Source organism: Lithobates pipiens, unplaced genomic scaffold, assembly GCF_037356315.1.
Source record: "Lithobates pipiens isolate NorthernLeopardFrog02 unplaced genomic scaffold, aLitPip1_a1.2 Scaffold_23, whole genome shotgun sequence".
NCBI classification, from domain to species: domain Eukaryota; kingdom Metazoa; phylum Chordata; class Amphibia; order Anura; family Ranidae; genus Lithobates; species Lithobates pipiens.
The window spans coordinates 247,670,102-247,693,521 of NW_027507785.1; the positions used below are offsets into that span (position 1 = coordinate 247,670,102).

The window sequence follows — 23,420 nt, forward strand, 5'->3', positions numbered from 1 at the left end:
CACAGGGTTCTGTTGAGAGGGAACGATCTATTTACTTTTTCTCCCTGCTAAGCAGGGACAAGGAAAAAACAGATATTTTAAAAAAAGCATCACATATTACACACATTAACATTTGTTAGGCACACACTTAACCCCCTGATTACCCCAAGATGGTAACCCCTTCCCACCCAGTGCCATTAGTACAGTGACAGTGTATAGTATTATCACTGTATTAGTGTCACTGATGATGTCAGTGTCGGTGCCCCCCATGCTATCACAGTCCCACTGTAAGTTGCTGATCATCAAAACCTTTACTTTAATAGAAAAAAATGAATATATTTCAGTATATATCCAATGGTTTGTAGACATTATAACTTTCACACAAACCAATCAATATACACCTATTGGAATTTTTGGGATATGCCACAGTATACATTTTGGCCCAAACTTAAGAAACTTATTATATTATAATAATTTATTTTTTCTAAATTTTTGGCATTTTTTCATTTATATAACAAAAAATAAAAAACTCAGTGGTGATCAAATACCACCAAAAGAAAGCTCTATTTGTGGGAAAAAAAGTAGATCAACTTTGTTTGGGTACAGTGTCGCACGACCGCGCAATTGTCAGTTAAAGTGACAGTGCCGAATCGCAAACAGTGCCGAATCGCAAAAAATGGTCATTAAGGCGATAAAACCTTTCCGGGGATGAAGTGGTTAAAGGGACACCAGGGCTTGCTGACTCTCTTAAATTTAGGCTGGGTATCTAGGCATCAATGACCCCTGGTCACCAAAGGTTTAAAGCGCTAAACACTCTTTGACTGAAAGTGGTTGTGGCTAACCCTCTCTTTATGTTATTACCAAGGTTCCATTTCTGGTTTAAATTAGAAATTCTCTTTCCACTTAAAGTGGTTGTAAACCTCAGATTTTGAATTTTACCTATAGGTAAGCCTAGAATAAGGCTTACCTATAGGTAGTGCGTCTCCAAGCCATTTTACTAACAAATGCCATGACTGACGGCTCCGGCCAGTTACAGAGCTGCAGCCCCAGAAGGAAGGAGGGCGAAGATGGATGCGGCCACCAGCGGGGACATCGCAAGCTTCGTTTGCAGGTAATTTAAATACATTGGTCTACTATGAGATGCACAGTAGCCCAATATGATTTTACTTTGCAGGGGAACAAAGAGGAAGTAAAACCCATCAGGGTTGGAGATATATGCCCACAGAGGATGCAAAGCCAAGTATGGGAGGATTTGGGATACCTGGTTGGGCAATGCTGCCACATGTAATGAGCTGCCAGAGTAAAACCTATGTTGTGCGACTGTTGCCCCCCCTCTCAGACTCTGAATTTGATACCCAGTAAGCAACACACCCAAATACCAGGATTAGCTAAATCCTTCTTTATTTTTTTCTCTATTACATATATTCATGTAGATGCTCTCTGTATTCCTCTACAATAAATTACAATGTCATATGATTGCATCTTATCCTATCTTGAAGAAACCTATTCTGCCAAATGTATACTGTGCAACATTGTGTAATGTATCCTTACTGCTTTTAATAAAACACGTTGTTAATTGTAAAAACAAAAACCCATCAGGGTTTACTTCCTCTTTAAGGAATGGAAGATATGCCCCAGTAATGACCATGCCATTTTTTGCGATACGGCACTGCGTCGCTTTAAATGCGCGGTTGTGCGACTTTTTACCCAAACAAAATTGAGGTCCTTTTTTTCTCACAAATAGAGCTTTCTTTTGGTGGTATTTAATCACTTCTGTGTTTTTTATTTTTTGCACTATAAACAAAAAAAGAGCACCAAATCTTTAAAAAAAAAAACAAGATTTTTTACTTTTTGCTATAATAATTATCCAAAAAAAAAAGAAAAATAATAACTTCTTCCTCAGTTTAGGCCAATATGTATTCTTCTACATATGTTTGGTAAAAAAATTTCAATAAATGTATATTGATTGGTTTGCTCAAAACTTATAGCGTCTACAAAATAGGGGATATATTTATGGCATTTTTATTATTATTTTTTATACTAGTAATGGTAGTGATCAGCTATTTTTAGTGGGACTGCGACATTGCAGCGGACAGATTGGACACTTTTTTGGGACCATTAACATTTATACAGCGATCAGAACTAAAAATAGCTACTGATTATTGTATAAATGTCACTGGCAGAGAAGAGGTTAACACTAGGGAGCGATCAAGGGGTTAAGTGATCCCTAGGGAGGTGTTTCTAAATACACACGATAGGACTTTGTACAAACTTTCCCTTGGATTTTTGTACAAAAGGCGTCGGCCCTGAACTTGTATTGCATACACACAGCAGGACTTTTTCAGCAAACTTTCACCAAATCACGTGGTTTTTCTGCTCATTACCGCCACCTTTGGTCAACTTCTGTATTGTTGTCTCATCTTTTGCATTGGTTCTGAGCATGCCTGTTTGTACTTTGTACAAAAGTCCTATGGTTTTCTGTACACACGATCAGACTTTGCTCCATCGGACTTTTGTTGCCAGAAAGTTTGTCCGTTCGCACAGCCAACAAAAGTCAGATGAAAACCAAAAAAGTTTGTCCGGTGGAGCGTACACACGGTCGGATGTTGCTCCAAAACAGCTAATTTGCATGTTTGTTGTCAAAAAGTCTGATCGTGTGTATGGGCCTTAACTGTGGGGGCAGTGGATTGACTGGAGGAGGAGAGAGATCACTGTTCCTGATAACTAGGAACAGCAGATCTCGGTATATAACCCTGTCAGAATGAGGATTCGTCTATTTACATTGACAGATGCCCATTCTGGCTCTCTGGGGAGCGATCTTGGGTGGCCGCTGTCCACGCGCATTGGCTCCATGACCGTGCCCTCTATAGGCCCTAAAGCGGTCAGCGTACAGCTGCGAAGATTCACGCAGGGGAGCCAACCTGCTACCGTATAGTGACGGCAAGTAGTCAAACCAAAGTGGTTTCATTTTATATATATATATATAAAACACTTATGTCCAGTTAGTACATTTGATGCTACTTTTTATCATCTTTAATTAAGTTTAAAAACAGACTGTGAACTACAGTACATAAAATGTAAATCTGTACATAGGCACTATAGGCATGCATTGCAGATAGAAAATAGATTTTTCAAATCCAGATGCATTAAAGTGAATTCCAGGCAGAAAAAAACACCAATGAAAAAAATGACATACATTTTAACACAAAAAGGTAACTGAATTGTAAATGCCACTAGCATACATATCTGAATTTTAGCCTCTTGTAATCCCTTCTTCAGCAGTACTTGATGCACATACTGTGTGCTGCATTTGCACATGCTAACTAATGCCGCGTACACACGATCGGAATTCTCGTTGCAAAAAGCTCTGATGGTTTTCCCGACGGAATTTCGCTCAAACTGTCTTGCCTACACACGGTCACACCAAATTCCGACGGCCAATAACACCGCAACATACAACACGTTCGACGGCACTATAAAAGGGAAGTTTAATGCTTCCGAGCATGTGTCGAATTGTTTCCGAGCGTGCATCGGAATTTTGCGTTTCGGAATTAGACACGATCGAAAAATCCGTTTTTTCATCTGAAAAATTAAGAACAGTCTCTCAATCTAAAGACCGTTGGAAATGCCGACAGAAAAAGACCGAGCATACACATGGTCAGAAAATCCAAAGAAAAGCTCCCATCAGATTTTTTCCATCGGAAATTCCAGCCGTGAGTACGCGGCAAAAGAGTATGCTTATAGGAGGATAGAACAGAGAGATGGCCTTATCTGTATTTACTGGCGCTTAGCTGACCAAACACAGGCTGGGGGCAGGAAGAAGATCTACTGTGTTTCTTACCTGCAGCAGAGAATAGTTAGGTCACCTGGCTGGCTGTGCTGTTGGCAGGGCTGTATAAATGTGAGGACAGGACTGGGAAAAATACAAATCTATTTACAGCTTCCATATCTGTATTTCAGATGTGTATTTAGCCGTTTGCCTGGAGTTCAGCTTTAAGGTGTTTTAAGTGGTTTTACAATATCAGATAAATTAAAATCTGCAATGCACATTACATGGTAACACAGAAGCTAGAATTAGGAAATATCTTTGATATATACTGACAGCCCAGCAAAGACAAGTAACAAATGTTGTAGCAGTGTTTCAATTCCAACATGTCCATACAAGCATCTATGATGATAAAAATCAGAATCAGAGTTTGAAGATAGCCATGAAGAATATAGGACATTCCTATGCAGAGCGGTGATGGCCAGTCTGTCTTATTCTATTATGGTTGAGTCTGTTGGGCGAATAATAGCCAGACGTGTGGGTGATGGAGGAGGTCTTCGACTGTAAAGAGTATGAGATAAAACATAGTGTTAGATCTTTAAACAGTATAAAATAAAACAGTCTCCAGTGAAAAATAGCATCTATGCCCACATTTTTAGACGATAGGTGCAGTTTAACCAAAGCCCATATCCCACCCTTCATCTATCTCCTTATCAAAAAGTTCAATGTAAATATAAACTTCTGAATTAGATAATGGTTGTTACCTGGGGAGTGTTCACAGCAGTGGTGGCTGGTGGTAATGTTTTTGGGGGGGCGGCAAACAGTGCACCCACCACAGCCCCTGGGTTGGGTCAGGTAGGCTCGGTCGGCCAACTTACCTCAACCACAGGCAACTTTGTCTCTCCTTCGCGGGCATCACTAGTGGGCATCTCTTTCCCCTGCTCTGCGGCTTCCTTCTCCCAACTCCTTCTTGGGGGCCAATCAGAAGGCTTCTCCTTTTGGCCAATTGGGAAAGGCATCTCACACCATGCTTCCTGATTGGTGGAGAGGCGATTCAGTGTTAGAATAGCGAATATTCATTCGCTATTCTAACACACCTGGGTTGGCTCTGTGTCCGTAGCCCACCCTATTATGAAGCCTAATAACGCCTCTGGCTCTAATCAGGTTCTTAAAAAAAAACTGCCACTGTAAGTCATGCGCCCGGTGTTCTGAAAGGGGCCAGACATATGACTAGGGGGTGGCAGCGGTGATGGAAAGGGGAGGAGGCACCCTTAATGGACGGGCTGCCCCTGGTTCACAGCAGTGTTGCCAACCTACCAGATTGAAATTTACTGATATGACACCCAAAATTTTGTTATATTGTGAGTGCTACTTACATTATTTTCTAATATTTTTGCATTACACGATTAGAGGTATAATTTATTTGTTTGAGTATTATTTTCACTAAGGTAGCAGCTTTTGGTTTTCATTTTCACTGATATTGATATTTTTATTGTATTATTTTCAGTAATACTGTTCACTGTTAGGGGTCACTGGTTATTGATTGGCACAGTGGGGGCAGTGCATTTTGGAGGGGTACAAATTGCCAGCAGTGTTGTCAACCTACCAGATTGAAATTTACTGATATGACACCCAAAATTTCCTGACACAGCCAAGTTTTTACTGGCTTTTCCCAAAGTTACAAACTTACCGTTTTAAAAGGCAATTTCAGTATTTAGGCTACAAATAAGTACAATATGCAATTATCAATGTGATTTAGCCCCCATTCACACTGGTGCGATTTGTCATGTAATTTGACAGTTCCAAATCACATAACAAGTCACACCCTATTGTCGGCAATGGAACCGTTCAAATTGCCACGACTCATGTAGCATCGGCTTTGAAAAAGGTTCCTGCGATACTTTTTGCCGATTTCATTGTGACTTGCATAGACTTCTGTTGTATGAAGTTGCAAGCCGCAGAGAAATTCATAGTGCAAATTGCACTGATGTGCGACTTGCTGAAGTAGCACGATTTCAAAGCCGCACCACTGTGAACAGGTGTTTAAGGTAGATATTAAGACATTTCTTAGGGACAGGACTCAAGAGGGCAGTGACACTGACAGAAGTTTGCAGCAGCACAGATGATGATGACACGACACGTCCCCTCCTGAGTCACAGTGACCATCTCTCTCCATGCCAGGTGGTCCCTTCAGTCCTAAGAGCACTGACCTTGCTCCCATCCCGCAGTCCTGCACACAAGGCTCTGGCCACTGCGCTGGGCTCCTTTGCACCATGACATCACATGACACTCTCAGGCACCACCTCCACCAGACCCACCTGAACATCCTGTAGCATGCACTCGGTCGGTTCCAGACCAGAAATGTGCATGCAAATTTCCAAGCTGAGTGTCATAGCCATATTTTTTACTGGCAACCTTTTCCTGTCACTGGCATTTACTGGCAGGAGAAAAGTGGCAGTTTTTTACTGGCTGCCAGTAAAAATAATGATGGATGGCAACACTGGTTCATAGTATGTTTCTACTCTGAAGGTTGCTTATTATATTCTTTTTATAATTCTTTATTTCTTTGCAAGAATACAAAACAACATCATTAATCAATGAAGTACAACATAATGCATTCCTGCCCTTTTTATGAACAAAACAAAAACAAGACAGTATCAGTACAATATCCAATACAGTATATAGTATCTATTCCTCATAGTGGTCCAACAAAAACAAAAACAAACAAACAAAAAAAAAAAAAAAAAAAAAAAAAAAAAAAAGGGGGAATAAAGGGGGGATAAAGGGGGGAGGGGGGGAGAGATCAATCCCACCCACCGGCGGGTTTAGTTTACATTACTCAACCAGCTCACCTAATCTTCAATTTCTTCTCCAATCAACCTCTTCCCCTCCTCTGACTGTAAAAAAATCTCCCATGGAGCCCAGATTTGCGCTATGGCTTCCCTTTCCTCAGAGGGCATAGGGATCAAATTTTCCATGATCCCAATTTTCCTTACTTTGTTTAACCATTGTGAAATTCGCGGTGCTCCCTTTTCTTTCCAACGAATGGTTATGCAGCTTTTAGCTGCATTCACCAGATGGCATAACATTGAATTCTTATATCTCTCTAATGGAATATGTGTACATTGTAATAGGAAGAAAGCCGGATCTTCCTCGAGATGATACTCAGTAAACAATTGAGAGATTTTCTGAACTTCTTCCCAGAACTGTCTGATCATTGGACAATACCAAAAAATATGGGCAATAGTGCCTCTCTCCTTACCACATCTCCAACATTTATCTGATGTCTCTGGAAAAAAGGTATGCATTCGTGATGGAGTATAATACCAACGCATTAGTACTTTGTAATTTAGTTCCTGTATCTTAACACACCTAGATGATTTCAAAGTCAAGTGTATTATTTTCTGACGTTGAGTCGGGGTAAAAGTTTGTCCGAGATCTCTTTCCCATTTATCCAAACTCACTATGTCATTATCCTCCAAAGGAGAAATTAGCAATGCATATATTTTGGAGATAATATGGGAAAGGGGCTCCTTATTTTCACAGTACTTTTCAAACTTAGTAAGTGGACGATCAAAATCCTTAGCCGGTCCTAAGGTGTCCAAAAAATGTTTAACTTGTAGCGCCTGCCAGAGGGGTAATTCATATTGTCCTCCTGGTTGCATTAGCGTTTCTATTGATGGCCATTTTTTAGATCTCAAAAAGTGTAATGCCTGGAAACAACCCTTCTCTCTTAAATTTCTAAATATACCTAGTTCCATGCCAGGCGGGAATAGTGGGTTCCCTAGAATAGGAAATAAAGGAGATTTAACTGTTGAGATTCTGGGATTCCGCACTACTTTTATTCCCATCTGGAGCGTAGGTCCTACTAAGGGATGAGCTCTTAATATAAGAGGTATAGCTGTGCCGCACCACAAGGCTCTATCTAAGGGGATGGGACTTACTTGTTGTTCCATAGCAACCCATCTTTTACTGTCTCTATGGCAGCACCAATCCACAATTCTACCCAGCTGGGTGGCTTGATAGTATTTATATAAGTCCGGTGCTGCGATTCCACCCGCTTCTTTAGGCATAGTTAGTAATTTCCTGTTAATCCTAGGGTGCTTACTTGCCCATATGAACTTTGTAAAAATTGTCCGAATTTTGCTAAAGAAAGCCAGTGGAATCCGGATTGGTAGTGCCTGAAACAGATAAAGAAACTTAGGGACGATATTCATTTTCAAAATGTTACTTCTTCCAAACCAGGAATGTGAGGATTTATTCCACTCATTCAACCTTGTAATAATTTCCCTTAATAAGGGTGGAAAGTTCAATGCGTATGCATCTATTAGGTTAGGTGGGATCTGTATCCCTAGATAATTCAGCGCTGTGGCTGTCCATTTAAACTTGAAGTTATCCTCTAAATTTTTTTGAATGGGATTCCCCAGTGATATCCCCATCGCCTCTGACTTACCATAATTTATTTTAAAATTAGATAGAACACCATAGTGCTCAATTTCCCCCAATAAATTGGGTAATGATATTTGTGGATTAGAAAGTGAAAATAATAAATCATCTGCATATGCTGAGAGTTTATATTCCTGATCCGCTATAGAGATACCTTTAATATCGGGGTTCCATCTTATTCTATTTAACAGAGGTTCTAATGATAGTGCAAATAAAAGAGGCGACAGGGGGCATCCCTGACGTGTCCCATTAGATATTTGAAAATTTTCAGAGTTTATCCCATTAACCTTTACCAGTGCCTGTGGCTTTGAGTATATTCCTGCTATCCAGTCCAACATTCGATCCCCAAGGCCCATCTGCTTTAAAACTCCTAACATAAAGGACCAACTGACCCTATCAAAGGCCTTTTCTGCGTCTGTATTAACAAAGATACTCGGCAGCTTCCTCTGATTTACATATTGAATTAGATTCAGGACCTTAATTGTGCTATCCCTAGCTTCACGTGTGGGGACGAACCCCACTTGGTCCATATGAACCAGCTGTGTCATAAACGGTTCTAGGCGAGCTGCGAGTATCTTTGTAAATATTTTGTAATCCGTATTTAATAATGATATTGGACGGTAGCTACTGCATATTGATTGATCCTTTCCTTCTTTTGGAATAAGTACGATATGTGCCCTTAATGCTTCTACAGGTGGAGGCCTGATTTTCCCTTGTATGTTAAATGTTTTAACCATATGAGGGACAAGTTGCAAATGAAAACTTTTAAAATATTGCAGAGAAAATCCATCTGGACCAGGAGCCCTTCCTTGCCTCAACATCTTTATTGCCGAGGTTACTTCTTCTGTTGTTATTGGTAATTCAAGTTTTCTTCGTGCTGAGGATGACAATTTCGCTAAGTGTGAGGATTCAAGATATTCCTCTAGTGATGAAGAGGAAGAGGAATGGGGGGGAACTGGAAGATTATACAATGAAGTATAATATTGTCTGAATTCCTCTGCAATATCTTTTGGTACTAGGGATTTAGAATTTCCTTTTGTCCTGATATAGGGTATATATGAACGGAGTCGTTGTTTTTTTAATTTCCTTGCTAGCACTTTGCCACATTTATCACCTGATTCATATATTACTCCCCTTTCTTGTTGTAAAATAGCCCTTACCTTATATCGGAGGAGATCTGATAACTGTCTTCTTAAATGTGCTAATTCTGTCCCCATATCCTTCTCCATTGTCTTCTTATGTTGTATCTCTATCTTCCTTATCATTTCCAATAATCTGCCTGTTTCCATTTCTCGAGCTCTTTTTATTCGGGACCCATGTTTTATTAGGATTCCTCTAATTACTACTTTATGGGCTTCCCACACTATCCCCATTTCAGTCTCTCCATTATCATTAATTTTGAAATACGAATCGATTTCTTTAATTATCTCTTCTTGGATTTCAGGACGTTGTAAAAGGCTTTCATTCATTTTCCAGTTCCAGTCCGTTTTATATAGAGCATCCTTCAAGAGGATATTAATCGTTACTGGCGCATGGTCAGACCATGTTATATTTCCTATACGTATGTCCTGTACTAATGATAATGTTCGCTGAGATAGCAAAAAGAAATCGATGCGTGAATACCATTGATGGGGGTTTGAAAAGAATGTATAATCCCTCTCCTCAGCATGGAAGGCCCTCCATACATCAACCAGTTGAAGTTCATTTAATTTACGAAGAATATTTTTCCTAATTTTTTCAGAAACGGATGATGTCCTATTAGAGGTATCCAATTTTGGGTCTAGAGGGACGTTAAAGTCCCCCCCAATAATAAGAGTTCCCTCCTTGAATTCCATTAATTTTGATAGAGCTTTATTCAAAAATCCATCTTGGTATGTGTTTGGGGCATAAACTGTAGCAAGAGTTACTTTAACCTGTCCTATAAGTCCCTTAAGGAACAAATATCTCCCCCCTGGCTCTTGACATTTATCCAGTAGGAACCACGGTATTCGATTGGATATTAAAATCGCCACGCCCTTGGTTTTAGCCTCTTGATTTATGGCATGATAGACATTTGGAAAGTTTCTATTTTGAAGGTAAGGAAATTTTCCCTCCTTCAGATGTGTTTCCTGTACCATGCCAATATCAGTTTTAGAGCGTTTTAAATCATTTAATAACATTTTACGTTTCTCGGGGATGTTAAGTCCCTTGGTATTAAGTGATGTTATGCGTAATCCCTCCATCTTGTCCATGGGAACATAAAAAAAAAAAAAAAAAAAAAAGAGAAAAAAAACCCTTTGCTGTTAAAAGGGGAGAAAAAAAAAAAAAAAAAAAAAAAAAAAAGGGGGTACGGGGGACCCCCTACGAGGAGTAGATATCAAAATTTCCCCCACACCTACCTATGGGCTCTTAGCTTCCCGTAGGTGTAAGGTATGGGCGGGTAGCTAACAAATACGGGGCGCGTATAACGCTATTCCCCCTCCAAAAAAAGAAAACAAAATCCCTTAATATTCACATCTATTCCAGCAACTGTAATAATTTTGTCCTAACTTTTCTTCCTCGGTTCCCTCTCCTATTCATTATTATACATTACACAGTATATATAACTCTTCCATACCCTCTCCATGTATTTTAATTGAATTCCGTCTATAGGCCCCAAAAAAAAAAAAAAAAAAAAAAGGGGGTATATTTTAAACATGTGCTTTATAATAAATATTATAATTACAGTCTTTATTCCACTCCCTTTCCACCCTCCCTCCTTTAACCCAAAAATAAGTGTATATTTTAAATGTGTACTTATATAGTGAGTATTATAATTACAATCTTTATTTCCCCCCCCCCTTTCCACCCACCCTCAACCCTGAAATAAATGTATATTTTAAACGTGTACTTTATAGTGAATATTATAATTACATTCTCTATTTCACCCCCTTTCCACCCACCCTCCACAATCCCCATCTTATCCCTCCCCTCATTTAGCTACCATTTTACCCCCCGGAGCAATAACAAACCAGGTTCATGTGAACCCTAAAACCGTGATAATAATTATAATTTTTACAACAACCCCTCATCCATCTTTCTACCCTTGTGTATCCCCACCCCCCCTACCTCATTACCTCTCCATCTTATAACAATTCAACTCTATGTGAGCCCCAAATCCATAACATCCAGTCTCCTTATTTTAATTATGTGATATAATAACACCAAAATATATTTTATTAACTATTATTTGTGAGAAAAAAAAAAAAAGAAAAAAAAAAAAAAAAAAAGGGGGGGGGGGGAAGAAAAAAAAATTGGGGTGGCGGAAAATAACATATAAATCCTATACATGTTAATTTGTATCATCTTATTTATATACTATGTAAAGTATACTAAATTAAACTATCCAGGGACCATATTGAACCCTGGCCCATTAAAATTAGGGGGGGGATCCTCCAATATATATATGTGACCCTTATTCTCTTATAACCTTTTAATCTAGGGTATGGAGCCTGCATCAGCTATTTGCTGTACAGTACCCTCTTTACTACCCATCAAAACTTTTTCACCGCTAGTTTTTAAGACCCCTTCTTTTAATCGTTTTTTCTTTATAGGTTGAAGCCAATCTTGCACTTCACAGTGATCGGTTTTCAAAAAGGCAAATAATGCCGGTAGGTCCTGTGGGGACGAGATCACAAAAGATACTGATCCCCTTTTAACCGTTAGAGAAATTGGGTATCCCCAACGATAGGTACATCCTGCAGATTTTATTTTCTCCAAAATTGGCCGCAGTTGAGCTCTTCGCTGTAGAGTAGCTTTTGATAAGTCCGGTAGAATGCTAATCTTCGCTCCTTCATACACTATCTGACCTGCATCCCATGCTTTCCGACTAATCAACTCCCTGTGGGCATATCTGTGTAAACACCCAATTACATCCCTCGGTCTGGACAAATCTGTCGCACGTGGTCCTGGGGCTCTGTGAAGTCTGTCAAATTCGATTTCTCCAGAAGCTATATTGACCCCAAGGTTATGACATATAGTATTTACGGCACTGTATAAATGTTCAGCCTCAATACTTTCTGGAATGCCTCTAAATCTGAGATTATTTCTTCTACTTCGGTCCTCTGCTGCTTCAAATTTTAATTGAACACTTGATGTTTGAGCTATCTGCTCTCTTTCTAAATTAGAAACCCTCTCCTCTATACTACTAAGGGCTGATGTTTCCACATTGACCTTTGCTGTTAAGGCTTGTACCTCAGACCGTATTGATTGCATCTCCTTTCTGTGTCCCTCCTCAAGCCGGGACACCAGGGCCTCCATTTCTTGGCGTGTTGGGAGAGCCTGCATAATTGTTTTCAGGGTTTCTATTTCTTGATGGGTTGGGAGGGCTTGCATTACTGATCTTAAATCCATATCACCTATGGGTTCTTCCAATATTTCCCGGGGTCCCACCTCTAGCCCAGATACAGGCCCAGATACAGGCCCGGCCTGCACCTGACCTATATCCATCGCTGCGTTTGGCGATAATGGGAGGCTCATCCGTGGTGCTGCCATTGGGATCTCAATACCTGCTGTCTCCCTGGTCTCTAATGTAGATGCCCGGGCTGTAGCTGCTCTTGTGTGTGGGAAAAAACTTTTAATCTCCTGTTGGACTGACTCCTTTTGCGTAGATTTTTCCTCTCTCCTTTTCCTAGTGCAGTGCATCCCACTAAAGAGGTAACTTCCAGGTTTTTAGAAATCAATAAAATGAAAAAGGAAAGAGGGCCCCTCTCACTTTCCAATTGTTTCTTAACAGAAGCACACCGTAAATTTCACTCAATCTTAATTCAGTTTAATAAAGTAATGTAGATTCAACAGTTCCCCAGCAGTTTAGCAGTTTATCATTACCATAAGCACAAAAGCACAAAAGGCACACCTCGCCGTATACTTTCCTGCAAAGGAATTACAAGTGCTAACTGTCCACTTAATTTCTCAAAGATCTCAAGATTCAGGGATCTCCCTTTTTTTTTAAGTCTTTTCCATTAGTAGTAGATAAATAGGAAGGGAGGGATGGGAGGAGGGGATGGATGGATGGACGGATGGGTCTAGGCAGAGAGATGACCTGATGATTGCATAATAGCTGCACAGCAAGTCCTATTACTCCCAAGGCTAGTTTCTTACGTTTAATTAGCACTTACGTCCACCTTTATCTCCACTCTCTCTCATAATTATCTCCTCCGTTCCCGTCTCCCTTGTCTCCTTTACTCGCTCCTCCACCTTGCCACCAGACCAGTTGTTTTTTTTCCAATGAATCACGACACAAATAGCAACACAGCAAGACCACAGCAGGACACAGCAGACTCCTCGGATGCCCAGTGGTACTGTCTCATCAAGGACCCAGCTAGTAACGAAAGTGTTGCAGGGAGTATTACAGCAGCCCGGTGAAATCAGCAGCACTGTTCGGCAGACACAGCGGGAGTCAGCGGGACTCAGGAGAGTCACATCGAGTCTCGGCGGTGCGGCGGTATAACGGTATAGCGGTGCGGCAGTATAGCGGGAGCAGGGGGTCACGGATCACGGATCAGCTGCCATCGATCTCATGAGCAGGAGGGGGAGAGCTAGCGTACACGTCACGCCGCCATCCGCTTAGCCACGCCCCTTATTATATGCTTATTATATTCTATGGATGGCTACTGGGCCCACAGTTGTGTAAGCTGCCTGCCCATGTGTGAGCCATGTGTAAGCCCTATCCTTTAAGCTACCCATAGACCTGTTTTTGCTAAGTTCCACACACAACTAAGCCCTTGTACACACGGTCGGAGAATCCGTCGGAATTTGTCCTATCGGACCGTGTTGTCGGATAATCCGACTGTGTGTGGTATGCATCGGACTGATTCCGGAAGTCGGACCCAATTTTCCAACTTGTTGGAAATATTTCCTGACCAACTGGGCCGATCGGACATACTCCGATCCTGTGTAGAGAATTTTGATCGGACCAAGTGCCACGCATGCTCAGATCAAATTCCTACATCAAAGCTATTGGCTACTAGCCTGAATATAGTCCCATCGTAAAGAAAATCTGTCATCACGTTCTGAAAGATCGGATTTTTCGACAACTTTGTCCGACCGTGTGTATGCAACAGTTTCGGACAAGATCTGACGGACAAAATCCGACTGACAAAATCCAACGGATTTGGTTGTCGAAATCTCCGACTGTGTGTACAGGGGCTCAGAGCAGAGGAGTAACTAGTCAGGTAGGTTGTAAAAGGTAATCCAATCATCATTGTTCCTTCCTGTAATATGTTGTAAAAACTGATCTCCTCTTCTAGTATCATCTCCTTATTTTTAAAAATGTTTATGGGCATCACCTAGTATATGGAAATGGCCATATTGTGCACACATTTCCAACCGCCCTTGGTGGTACATGGGCATCTTTTTATTCTGTGTTTGATTGATGGGAGATTAACTCCCTCAAAACATCCCATACACTGTGGATTAAGCCTGGACACTGGGGATCTAATCATGTAAAAGGAAAAAATCGGACTCTTTAGTTGTCTACTATTACACACAATGAATGCCAGAGGATTTTGCGATATCGCATATGGCTTAAACGGTGATATGCAGCATCATCATCGCCTGATGACAGAGAGAGAAGGCGGATACTCAAGATCAGGTGGAGTTGGGAATCACAACATTTTGGTGCAAAAAGCCCCCTTTCTCAAGTGAAATCCATAAGTGGACCTCACTTGATAAAGAGGTTTTTACTTCAGAACATTGTGAATTCCACCTCCGCCTGATCCTGAGTGTCCGCGTGCCAACTGAAGTTTTTTTCTGGTATCTGTCCATGTGTATTGATGTTTGTTAATCTCTGTACTTTTGGCCTGGATCTCCTCCTCATTCTAATGAAAATTTACATAATGCATGTAGCTGAGAGTTTTGTGCAGGTACAACAATTTACTGGTATGTCTTATTATGATCCCGCACTGCTCCTGTGTGAACCCAGGATTGTCATAGTAATTTCATCCTGGGTTTACACAAAAGCGTGGGGTGGGGCAGGTATGTTTGCAAAAATATTGAGCACCAGCCGCCATTGAACCCAACAAGTGTCCTTTACTTTCCCCATTCTATTCAAATCTGAAGAAAAAATAAAAACTTTACCTGAACATAGTACATAGTTACATAGCAGGTGAGGTTGAAAAAAGACACAAGTCCATCAAGTCCAACCTATGTGTGTGATTATATGTCAGTATTACATTGTATATCCCTGTATGTTGCGGTCCTTCAGGTGCTTATCTAATAGTTTCTTGAAACTATCAATGCCCCTCGCCGAGACCACCGCCTGTGGAAGGGAATTCCACATCCTCTTACTGTAAAGAACCCTCTATGTAGTTTATGGTTAAACCTCTTTTCTTCTAATTGTAATGAGTGGCCATGAGTCTTGTTAAACTCCCTTTTGGGCGAAAAAGTTGTATCGCTACTGTGGGGTATGGTATTTGTATATTGAAATCATATCCCCTCTCAAGCGTCTCTTCTCCAGAGAGAATAAGTTCAGTGCTCGCAACCTTTCCTCATAACTAAGACCCTCCAGTCCCTTTACCAGCTTTGTTGCCCTTCTTTGTACTCGCTCCATTTCCAGTACATCTTTCCTGAGGACTGGTGCCCAGAACTGGACAGCATATTCCAGGTGCGGCCGGACCAGAGTCTCGTAGAGCGGAAGAATTATCATTTTCTCTCTGGAGTTTATCCCCTTTTTAATGCATGCCAATATTCTGTTTGCTTTGTTAGCAGCAGCTTGGCATTGCATGCCATTGCTGAGCCTATCATCTACTAGGACCCCCAGATCCTTTTCCATCCTAGATTCCCCCAGAGGATCTCCCCCCAGTCTATAGATTGCATTACTATTTTTGCCACCCAAATGCATTATTTTACATTTTTCTACAACATACTCAATAACATTTAGCAATATGGTGTGCGGATACCACATCCGGTTTCACTTTTCTGAGACCAAGTAAAAATACTACCATAATGACAATACATGTAGCAGTTCTTCATCTAAGGCTGGGTCCACACTGCACCATGAAGCAGCTCACAGCAGAGGTCCGTTGCGTCCCCATTCACCGTTTCAGGTCCGATTTCAGTCCAAATTTTTGGTTGAGGACTCCTGTGCAAATCACATCAAAGAAGCTCCGAAGATGTGTAAACCGTCTCCAAAGAGTGCCGGTCACAGTCTCCTGACATGTGAATTGGATGCAGAGAAACCCACATCCAATTCGCATCCAATTCGCTATAATGTGAACCCAGCCTAAAAGTAGTATCAGTATTAAAAGTTATCTTTTTTGACTGACTGCCAAAGATTTATGAGAAAGTCAGACAGTAATTGGGCATTCATAATATGTAATATAGTACCTTGTTTGTTTCTGTACCTGTACCTGGCAAGGTCACCATGGTGTGACTATAATTATTATAGCATAGCGACACATTTTTATATGCACTTATGAAGAAGTTGACTTCGCTTCAAAGAAATAGTATAGAATTTTGAATTAAAATATAGTAATCATCTACTATTTGTAATGATGGAAGTTTATAGCACCCCCAGAGAATGCTGATTATTGAATGTTGACAACATATACAGTGGTGTGAAAAAGTGTTTGCCCCCTTCCTCATTTCCTGTTCCTTTGCATGTTTGTCACACTTAAGTGTTTCGGAACATCAAACCAATTTAAACAATAGTCAAGGACAACACAAGTAAACACAAAATGCAATTTGTAAATGAAGGTGTTTATTATTAAAGGTGAAAAAAAATCCAAACCATCATGGCCCTGTGTGAAAAAGTGATTGCCCCCCTTGTTAAAACATACTATAACTGTGGTTGTCCACACCTGAGTTCAATTTCTCTAGCCACACCCAGGCCTGATTATTGCCACACCTGTTCACAATCAAGGCATCACTTAAATAGGAGCTGCTTGACACAGTAAGGTCCACCAGAAGATCCTTAAAAGCTACACATCATGCCGAGACCCAAAGAAATTCAGGAACAATTGAGAAAGAAAGTAATTGAGATCTATCAGTCTGGAAAGGGTTATAAAGCCATTTCCAAAGCTTTGGGAATCCAGCGAACCACAGTGAGAGCCATTATCCACAAATGGCGAAGACATGGAACAGTGGTGAACGTTCCCAGGAGTGGCCGGCCGCCCAAAATTACCCCAAGAGCGCAGCGACGACTCATCCAAGAGGTCACAAAAGACCCCACAACAACGTCCAAGGAACTGCAGGCCTCACTTGCCTCAGTTAAGGTCAGCGTTCATACCTCCACCATCAGGAAAAGACTGGGCAAAAATGGCCTGCATGGCAGAGTTCCAAGGAGAAAACCACTGCACAGAACATCAAAGCTCGTCTCAATTTCTCCACAACACATCTTGATGATCCCCAAGACTTTTGGGACAACATTCTGTGGACCGATGAGACAAAAGTGGAACTCTTTGGAAGGTGTGTGTCCAAGTTTATCTGGCGTAGAAGGAACACTGCATTTCATAAAAAGAACATTATACCAACAGTAAAATATGGTGGTGGTAGTGTGATGGTCTGGGGCTGTTTTGCTGCTTCAGGACCTGGAAGACTTGCCGTGATAAAAGGAACTATGAATTCTGCTGTCTACCAAGAGATCCTGAAGGAGAATGTCCGACCATATGTTCGTGTACTCAAGCTGAAACGAACTTGGGTTCTGCAGCAGGACAATGATCCTAAACACACCAGCAAGTCCACCACCGAATGGCTGAAGAAAAACAAAATGAAGACTTTGGAGTGGCCTAGCCAAAGTCCTGACCTGAATCCTATTGAGATGTTGTGGTATGACCTTAAAAAGGCCGTTCATGCTCGAAAACCCTCTAATGTAACTGAATTAGGACAATTCTGCAAAGATGAGTGGGCCAAAATTCCTCCAGGACGCTGTAAAAGCCTCATTGCACGTTATCGCAAACGCTTGGTTGCAGTTGTTGCTGCTAAGGGTGGCCCAACCAGTTATTAGGTTTAGGGGGCAATCACTTTTTCACACAGGGCCATGATGGTTTGGATTTTTTTTCACCTTTAATAATAAACACCTTCATTTACAAATGGCATTTTGTGTTTACTTGTGTTGTCCTTGACTATTGTTTAAATTGGTTTGATGTTCCGAAACACTTAAGTGTGACAAACATGCAAAGGAACAGGAAATGAGGAAGGGGGCAAACACTTTTTCACACCACTGTAATCAGAATGTCAGATTATAATTTTTTTGCATCATGCAACTAAGTTGCTTTTTTAACCACTTCAATACAGGGCATGTTCACCCCCTTCCTGCCCAGACCAATTTTAAGCTTTCAGTGCTGTAACATTTTGAATGATAATTGTGCAGTCATGCAACACTACCAATATGAAATTTTGATAATTTTTCCCCACACATAGAGCTTTATTTTGGTGGTATTTGATCACCTTTGCGTTTTTTTATTTTTTGTGCTATAAAAAAAGCGACAAAAACACAATATTATTATATTGTTATTATATTATTATTATATTATTATATATTATTATATTATAAATATAATATTACTTTCTGCTATAATAAATATCCCAATTTAAAAAAAAAAAAACATTTTCTTCCTCAGTTTCTTCCTCAGTGTTCTTCTACATATTTTTTGGGGGGGGGGGGGGGGGGGAATCGCAATAAGCGTATATTGATTGGTTTGCACAAAAGTTATAGCACCTACAAAATAGGAGATAGATTTATGGCTTTTTTTCTATTTTTTATTTTTTTTACTAGTAATGGCGGCGATTTGTGACATATATTTTTTTTTTTTTGCAAACAACTTTTTTATTTGTTTAATACAATGCAATACACGTCATGCGTTTCACTGCCACATTAAAATAACAAGGAAAGGAACAGTAATAAATAGTCCATGCCTATCGACCTACGGAGTATAGCCACCTGGAGTAGGTACGGACCAGGCCGAGGAGGCTCGTCCGCAGTCGCTAGGACCTTCGCTGAGAATCGGTATACAAATCCGCAGGTCACTGTTTCCAGTGAGAGAGCCCATGTTGCGCTAGCAGGTATCAACTTATGTTACTATATGCACGTACTGATCGTTATCAAAACTACTCTCTAGAGAAGAAATAAAAAGGAAGAAAGAAAGAGCTAGAAAAGTGAAAAAGAAGGAAAAACCAAGAGAAAGAAAAGAGGGGAGTAGGGGGGGGGGGGAAGAGATAGAGGTGGGTAGTCACTATGGGTGGTCCATGCGCCTGGTCATGTGATCTGTGATATTTATCGGGACTGCTATATTGCGAAAGAACAAATTGGACACTTAACACATTTTTGGGACCATTGACAATTATACAGCGATCAGTGCTATAAATATGCACTGATTACTGTATAAATGTCAATGGCAGGGAAGGAGTTAACGCTAGGGGGCGATCAAGGGGTTAAATCTGTTAGCTAAGGAGTGATTCTAACTGTGGGGGGATGGAACTGACTGGGGGAGGTGACCGATTGGTGTTCCTATATTTATGGAACACACTATCTGTCTCCTCTCCCCTGACCGGATGTGGATCTGTGTGTTTACACACACAAATCCACATCCCTGCTCTGTGACAAGCAATTGCAGGTGCCTGGCGGACATCAAAGCCACTGGGCACGCACATTGGCTCCCGAGTGTAACATGATGGGCGTGCTCCCTCTGGACGGCTGGTAATATGATGGCCACTCAGAATGAGAGAGCCACCTTGCCAAGCATGCAACTTGGCAGGCCAGGAAAGGAGGGGGGGTGCATGCCCCCGGAACCATACCAGGCCACATGCCCTCCACATGGTGGGTACCTTGCCAGAGGGACACTTTAGGTGTAGGATAAAAAATCCCTACAAGGAATGTCCATAAGGGAATGTCCATATGAAAAACACTTCAGCAGCATCTTCAGTCTCTCCTTGAGGCAGGACTGGGGTACTTCCCACCAGTGACATGTAAAGATAAAAAGAAAAAGAAGGTGAGAGAGAGTCCAAGGGGGTTATTTACGAAAGGCAAATCCACTTTGCACTACAAGTGCACTTGGAAGTGCAGTCGCTGTAAATCTGAGGGGTAGATCTGAAATGAGGGGAAGCTCTGCTGATTTTATCATCCAATCACATGCAAGCTAAAATGCAGTTTTTTTATTTTCCTTGCATGTCCCCCTTGGATCTACAGTGACTTTACTTCCAAGTGCACTTGTAGTGCAAAGTGGATTTGCCTTTTTGTAAATAACCCCCCCAAAGTGTAGCATATATTAAACCACACAGGAATAAAAAAAAAGGTAAAGCACTCACATAGGAATGATTAAAAACGGCATATCTTCGGATATTCTGTAGGATGCCCAGCAGGTGGCAGCCTCTCCAGTGGCCACGAAAGAAAAAGCAAAAGGAGACAGAGAGAGCTCCACTTCCAGTGTTATATTTATTAAAAAATGTAGAAAATAAGAAACTCACTTCTGTGTTACTTTACAAATATGTGCAAACTCATATGCATGTGTGCCGATAGATAAATAACGTTTTTCACATATCTTTGCATCTATGTACATGTAGGTAGATAGATACAAATTTATTGAGACTGGGGCTGTTTAGCTTGGTGTTAAATGTCTTTCTTTCAGTCCACAGCAGTCGGCATTTTTGTTTAAGGGCCTGGCAGCTCGTGTTTATTAAAAGGAAACAGGAAACAGCATAACATTTCCCATGACAGCAGGTGTCCTTCTTCAGCAAACGCACCACATGGAAAATACCAAGCCACCTGGCTCTGAGGCTCACTCAGCTTCATATAATGATCCTGACCACCTGTGCACTCACACAGGCTGTAGATAATTAGCAAAGCCCAGACTCAGGACTGGAGACTCCTTCCCACCCAATTCTCTTTGGAGCCATCAAGCCTCCAGCCCCGACCCGAACTAACCAAATCCAGACAAAACTTAAGATACAGTTTTCTCTGCTTACAACATTTCTACTGGTGCTTTTGAAAACGGACTCTTTTTTTGTGTGTGTGTCCTTCTTAAACCCATTTATATAGTGGTAGGGACTATCACTATCTTACAATTTTTTTACGCACACATATTTTTTCCAGTTTCAATAATCTTTTTATTATTGATATTTTTACTATTTATTCATTGTTTTATAAAAAAAGGAATGACATCTCTTTGTTATTGGTCTTTTGGCAGGCTTTCAGTATATTATCATCAATTTTCAAAGCTTTTTAACATCATTGCTTTTTATTCCGATTTTTTAATGCTTCACGTATTTCACTTTTAGGCCAGTTCACACCATAGAAACACTGTCCGGATCTGTTCCAGTTGCTTTTCTGCATGCATATGTTTTTGGTGTGTTTTTGGTGCAGTCCAGTGCATTTTTCCCCCTCCTTTTTTCTTAAACTTAAATAGGGACATGTGTGTTCCAGTGCGTTTCTTGATGCATTTTACAGCTTTTTAGTACAGTCCAGTGCAGAAAAAATGCAGCATGTTCTACAATTTTTTTTTCTGGAACTGGAACACACTGGAACTGCAAGCACTTGTGTGAACTATGCATTGAAAACCATATAACCTACTTTCCATGCATTTTTGATGCAGAAAAAAACGCACTGGACCTAAATGTCTATTAAAGCGGAGGTCCACCCTAAAGTGGACCTTCCGCTCATTGGAATCCTCCCCCCCTCCGGTGCCACAATTGGCACCTTTCAGGGGGGAGGGGGGTGCAGGTACCTGTACAGTACAGGTATCTGCACCCACTTCCGGCATAGCTATCTGCGGAAAGGGGCATAGATTACGCCCCTTTCCGAAAGTCCGCCACTGCCTGCTGGTTAACACACGGATCCCAGAGGCAGCGGGACCATCCTTATTGCGCAGCGCGACTCGCGCATGCGCAGTAGGGAACCGGGAAATGAAGCCGAAAGGCTCCACTTCCAGATTCCCATACCCAAGATGGTGGCGGCAGCACCCGAGAGACGATCGAGAGATCGGCTTCGGGTGCCGACATCGCGGGCGTGCTGGGGGGGGGTAAGTGTCCTTATTTTAAAAGTCAGCAGCTGCAGTATTTGTAGCTGCTGGCTTTTTAAAAAAAAAAACGGCGGAACTCCCGGCGGACTCACGCTTTAACCTAGTCATCGGAAGTCAGGAGATATATACACTCACACTAGTTTCATATTATGCCTATCAAGACATAAAAAAAATCTATGGCGTAACAAAAGCCAAAGTCCATCTAGTTCTAGTTCAATCAATAAAAGGGAAAAAATAAATAACCATACAATCTCATATACACAATCCTATACCCACGGTTGATCCAGAGGAAGGCAAACCAAAGCATGGTCCAATTTGCTCCAGCAGGGGAAAAAATTCCTTCCTGAAGAGAAGCGTTTGGATATTCCCTGGATCAACTTTACCTATAATGCCGCGTACACACGATCAGACTATCCGGCGGACTTGGGCTGGTTGACCAGAGTCCGCCAGACAATCCGCCAGTGTGTGAGCTCTGGGGGACTTTTTCTTTCCAAAAGTCCGGGGGACTTAAAAAGAAGTTTTGACTTGAAATTGTCTGCCAGACTCGGCAGTCCGGAGGACAATCCGCCCGTCTGTGTGCTAGTCCACCGGACTTTTGAAATGAACGGACTTGCCCACATAGAGAAAAGTCCATTCATTTTGAACGCGGCTCCAGGTAGCCAGGACTAGCGAAGGAAGTAAATGTCGCTGCCTTTGGCGGCGAGATTGACACCTCGCTAGCCCCGTCACCTGGTATGGACTTAAAGGGGAAGCCCTACGCCGAAAAAACAACGTGGGGGTCCCCCCAAAGTCCATATCAGACCCTTATCCGAGCACACAGCCCGGCCAGTCAGGAAAGGGGGTGGGGACGAGTGAGCGCCCCCCCCCTTCTGAGCCGTACCAGGCTGCGTGCCCTCAACATGGGGGGTGCTTTGGGGAAGGGGGGCCTTGCGGCCTTTGATGAGGACAAGGGCCTCTTCCGACAACTCTGGCCGTTGGTTTTTGGGGTCTGCGGGTGGGGGGCTTATTGGAATCCGGGAGCCCCCTTTAATAAGGGGGCCCCCAGATACCGGCCCCCCCACCCTATGTGAATGAGTATTGGGGTACCATGTACCCCTACCCATTTGCCTGGTCAAAAAAAATGTAAAGAAAAAACAACACGTTTTTAAAATAATTTATTGCACAGCTTCCGTCTTGGGGGGGTCTTCTCGCCATACTCCTCCGCTATCTTCTGCTAACTCTTTTACTAGCAGAGGAGCCCGGCTTTCTTCTTTGTCACC

General features: G+C 41.6%; 1 protein-coding gene across 1 annotated transcript in view; it reads right to left on the minus strand.

Moving 5' to 3' along the window:
- Positions 1 to 642: 642 nt before the first annotated feature.
- DNM3 (dynamin 3) overlaps positions 643 to 23,420 on the minus strand; it is a 514,556-nt gene continuing 491,778 nt past the window's right edge. Inside the window, exon 23 of the mRNA XM_077453003.1 lies at positions 643 to 4,306. The gene's annotated coding sequence lies outside the window, so the exon portion shown is untranslated. The remainder of the gene's footprint in view (positions 4,307 to 23,420) is intronic.